Here is a 5421-nt window from a genome sequence, read left to right as displayed (position 1 = left end):
CCATGAGCAAAAGTGCGAAGTAACAATCATCCTGTCCACTTCCCAGTGGGAAAAGTCAGTATCTCCAATCTAACCATGAGCAAAAGTGCGAAGTAACAATCATCCTGTCCAACTGCTCCAACATTCTTACCTCCATCCCAGGATGACTTTCCTTTCAATCCCACTTTAAGTCTCAATGCTTTATATTAGTATACAGATTGCTAAAGATTAAGAAAGAAATGTTATTATAGAAAACTTCAAACATGTATAAAATAGTCTAGTATAATGAACCATCTTGTACTATTGACCCAGCATCAATAATTACCAACTCATGGCTAATCCCTTTTCATTCATGCCAGCACCCACTTCCTCCTCTTCTAAATTATGCTGAAGCAAATCCAATCATTAGCTCATTCATCTATAAATATTTCAATGTGCATCTCTAGAGGACATACCTAAATACCATTATGACACTTTAAGAAGTGAACAACAACCCTTTAATACCATCAATATCCAGTTACTGATCACATTTCCCCCATTGTCTTATCATTTTTTTCATATGTTGAAACCCTAACCCTCAGTGTTTCTGTATTTGGAGATATAGTCATAAGGAGGAAAGAAGGTTAAATGAAGCCATAAGAGTGGGGCCCTGAACCAGTAGGACTGTTGTCCTTATAGGAAGAGGAAGATTCTATGTCAATTATATCTTAATAAAGCTGGGGGGAAGTTATAAAGAAATACAGAAATATAGAAATAAAGAAACAAAGAAACATCAAAAAACAAGAGACATCCGAGAGCTCTTTCTACTCGCATGCACAGAAGAAAAAGCCATGTGAGGACACAGAGAGAAGGAAGCCCTTCTACAGGAAGAGAAGTCTCACCAGCAACCAACCCAGATGGCAACTTGATCTTGGACTTAAAACTTTCACAACCGTGAAAAAGTAAATGTCTGTTGTCTAAGCCACCCAGTCTGTGGAATTTTATTATGGTGGCCTGAGATGACTAATACAATTACTGAGCACCTCCTCCACAGTAGATGCTCTGGTGGGCATTTACATGGGAGATACATATTTTTACGTTCCATGCACATTCCGGAAGTCCATCCACATACCTTTGCCCCAGCCATATCACCAAACGTGCAATTTGTTTTTTCCAGGTCCCTAACAACCTGGTGCCCCTGTTAGCCACTGCCCATGAATCAGATGGTCATTCCTCAGGCCACCTTCCCTTCCATACAAAGTAAACCAGCTGTAGTAGCTGAAGCTCTGCCCACTGGGGTGGATTACCTTCACTCTTTTCTAGAAGCCATCCCTGAGTGGGGCTATAGTTGGGGGGCTTATAACTTCAGTCTGGGTCCATCATACCATGTACATCCATTAATAAATTTGGCCTCCACTTTTTCTTCCTCTGTGAGTGGCTATAGGGAGCTCCCCTTAAAGCCATCAGTGTGTGATGAGAGAGGGGCAGTGAGGCAGTGGGAAGAGGCACCACGGGAGCCTAAACCACTTGATCCTGAAGTTTGTGGTTTCCAGGTCTGCCAGAGATTGCTCTCCTATATATCATGTACCCTTCACAATGAATCCCACTGAGCACACCCAGGTCATGATGGCCAGTTCAAGTCACATAGTCATTTGTGACCCAGGGTTAGATGTTCAGTCTCTGTTGGGAATCTCAGGCAGTCCAGGAGCTGCTTTTCAAGTGAAAATAGTCAGCAGTTGATTTTACTTGGGTCTTAGTGGGTCTGGACAGGGGCTCCTTATAGCATCTCTGTTGGCCACAGATTCTTCCTCTCTATTGGGTCTGCCGGTCAGACTGCTTGTAATGCAGCCTGGACTTGTTTCAGGCCCCAATAATTAGGTCAGAGCGGCACATCAAACTATGGTTTAAGTTGCCTCTAAAACCCAAGGAAAGCCGTGAAGTGTTGTATCTCCTAGGCATTTGGGGCAAGGCGCAACAACTGTGCCTCACTTGTAGAAAGAGGTACCCCAACATGCTCCACACCGCTGGACCCCCACAGACCCCATTGATATAGCAGCCCCTGCGCTTCTGGGGGGCTATCTCCCAACTTCTTGGCACCCCCTGTGTCTTACCAGTGTGTCTAAGGTGCTTCCCACCTCCTGCTCCCTGGATCCAATTCGTATAATGCCATCAGTGTAATGGACCGGTGTGATGTTCTGTAGGATATCAAGACAAACAAGTCCCTCCAGGTTATATTATGACAGCAGGATTTGATTTAGCCCTGAGGCAAGACAGTTAAGCTACAGCGCTGTCCCTGACACAGGAAGGCACACCACTTTTAATTATTTTTGCTGATAGAGAAGGGGAGTCGTGAAAGCATTTTCTAGGTCATTAGCTGCATACCAGGTGCCAGAAAGTGTTGCCTTTGGAGCAGCCAACCCACAGCAACCCTGCTGAGAGGAAGCCAGGATAATAAATATGCCAACCACTCTCCAGTCTCCTGCTAGTGCCTCCAATTAGCCGAATCCCCCTGAAAGCCAACCCCACGGGTCAGCCTGGAGGACACAAGGCAGAGAGGAGAAGGTGGAGATGGCGTCTGGAGTTGCAGATGGCCACCACCCACCATGCTGGTACATGATACAGTACAGTGCCCTGGTATGGGGCCACCATACTGGTACCTTCGTATATGAATGAATGAATAAATGGACCCTAATCCAATGTTAAAGGAGGGTTCCTTTCTCAGACATAGAATTTAAGAGTCACGTCATTGAGCAGGAAGCTCTCTGGATCACATTGATTAAAGTTATGCTGCCAGCACATGATGTACTCTCTGACTATTTAATATGCAATGGAGACAGATTGTATACACTAGTTACTGCAGGATTCGAGGTTGGGCGAAGTCTAGGGTCCTCTGCTGATTCATCATAGTTTCAGTAGTTTTCTTAATAATATCAAGTTTTATCACAACCTCATCCTCCCCTTTGCAGCTCAGGCCGGGACACATTCTTCCTTGTAGAGATTATCAGGCGGTACAGGGTATGAAAAAGATATTGGCCTCTGTGGATGAACCTTGAGGGTATTATGCTGAGTGAAATAAGCCAGTCACAAAAAGACAAATACTGCACAATTCCAATGCTATGAGGTCCCTAGAGTAGTCAGACCCCTAGAGGCAGAAGTTAGAAGGGTGGTTGCCAGGTTTGGAAGGAGGGGCAGTGCGGGGTTATTGTGTGATGGATAGAGAGTTTCAGTTTTGCAAGATGGGAAGGGTTCTGCAGATGAACGGTTGTAGTAACGGCACCAGAGTGTGAACATCCTTAATGCCACCGAGCTGTACATTCAAGAATGGTTAAAATGGGGATGCCTGGGGGCCTCAGTCGGTTAAGCATCTGCCTTCAGCTCAGGTCATGGTCCCAGGGTCCTGGGATCGAGTCCCACATCGGGCTTGTTGCTCAGCAGGGAGCCTGCTTCTCCCTCTCCCACTGCTTGTGCTCTCTTTGTCTCTCTCTCTCTCTCTGACAAATGAATGAATAAAATCTTAAAAAAAAAAAAAAAAGAATGGTTAAGATGGTGAATTTCATGTTATGTGTATTTTACCACAATTTTTTAAATTTGAAGGAAAAAAAAGAGAAATTGGCACCTAATGCAGAAACACGTGTAGATTGTAGAGATGCCCCAATTGATTAAAATCCCAGCATTACCACTTACCAGCTGCGTGATTTGGGCAAGTTACTCAACCTCTCGGATCCTCAATTTCCTTACTTCTAAACTGGTATTGATAATGCCTATCTCACCGGATTACTGAGAGAATTAGGGAGATATGGTGCATAAGCATCTCCAGCAGAAGCTGTGTGTAGATGCTGATTCCCTTGCCATCATACCTGTTTATTCGTCAGCTCTCAGCTGAGACAACCTTTCCCCCTCCAGGCCTTTTCTTACCCATAAATCTGATTAGGGAATCCCTCCCGCAACACTTACTGTGAGAATACCAGAGTTGTCTGTTCAACTGTAATTGCTTCTTCACTGCTCAAGAACATCAACTCCACATGAGAAGGGCCCGTGTCTGTCTTTTTCCCCGTTGTAACCCCAGAGCTGAGCAGGTCCCACCGAAATGGAAAAGGATATAGAAAAACAGTGGAATGACCGTGGGAGCCTTGAAAATAAGAAAGCACCATCCGTGGACAAGACATTTTGAAAAGTTTATAGAGGATAGAAAGTAGATGGGGTCATAGCAGAATAAAACGGCAATCCCAGGCCACCGTGGCAATAGGGGCTATTTTTCCTGGCAGAACTCTGGAGAAATTCCAAGACATGGAGTCAGCAGGTTGGGAGAGAAGAGGTGATGGATCAAAGGACCATCTATAGAATGGCTCAGTCAGTCAGTCCCTCCCCTCCATTAAATATCTGGAGCAGCACCATTTGCCCCAGGTACAGCCCTGTGCACCCCTCCTCCAACAGAGTAAAAGCTATGAAAATGAGGGAAGGGGAGGAGCTGTGGACTGAGGCAGAGCAGGTGCTAAGAGACACAGGGCCCCTACAAAAAGCCACAGGCAGCAGACACCACTCTCAGAGAGGATTCTTCCTTATTCTGGAGATTCTGAGAAGCCTGCCTGTGGGGAGGACACACCCATTTACCCAGAGTCTTCCTGCTTGCCTCTCATGCTGATGGGGGTGGAGGTTGGGAGTGGGGTGAAGGAAAAGCCCTTTGGCTAAACAGGCCCGCCCATTTGCAAAGGCAGCTCAGGTGAGTCACCCAGAAAAGTCAATATAGCCCATCATCCATCATCCATGTCAACCAAAATCATGAGGCATTTAGAAAAAACTCACGCTGTGAAAGACCAATTTGCGCAAACAGAACACATCGTTTCAGAGAGTGGGAGACAGATAATGGCAAGAAATAGAACTTGAAAACACTTTCTAATCTAAGCTCCAAAAGACATACTATCTATTGAAGAAAAGAATAGAAGCAGATGGCCATGAAAAAGAACACTCAGAAAGTGAAAAACTCTCAAAAATTAAAAGCATGATTACTAAAATGAAAACTCCAAATAAAAGAATTGAACGAAGCAAACGGTCAAATAGTGATCTGGAAGAGATGGACAGAGAGGGGTTCCAAAATACGGAGCAACAATGAGGGAAGGCTAAGAAACATGGATCTAATATCTATCCGTGAGGAGTCCAGGCAGAGAGACCAGTGCATGAAGAGCAAGTATTTATAAAGAAATAGCAGTACAGAATTCCCTGAAACTGAAGACATCCATGTGTCTGGATGGAAAGAAACTTCTTGCCCACCTCCCATTCTGGTAAGGGTGGAGGGCGGTCTGTATCAACATTTAGATGTGTTCCGGGGAAAGAAAAATACTAATGTTTTGCAGAAAGGAAAGAGAACAAGTTTCTCAGGTGGAAATGAGGAATACGAGGAATACATTGGCCCCAGGTATATCTGAAGCAACGTCACCTGCTAGAAGGCAGTGAAACCAAAAGGGC

This window comes from Leptonychotes weddellii, chromosome 3 (genome assembly GCF_054177405.1).
Source record: "Leptonychotes weddellii isolate Sample4059 chromosome 3, ASM5417740v2, whole genome shotgun sequence".
Taxonomy (NCBI): Eukaryota; Metazoa; Chordata; class Mammalia; order Carnivora; family Phocidae; genus Leptonychotes; species Leptonychotes weddellii.
The sequence above is the reverse complement of the archived record's forward strand: the minus strand, read 5'-3'. Positions refer to the sequence as shown.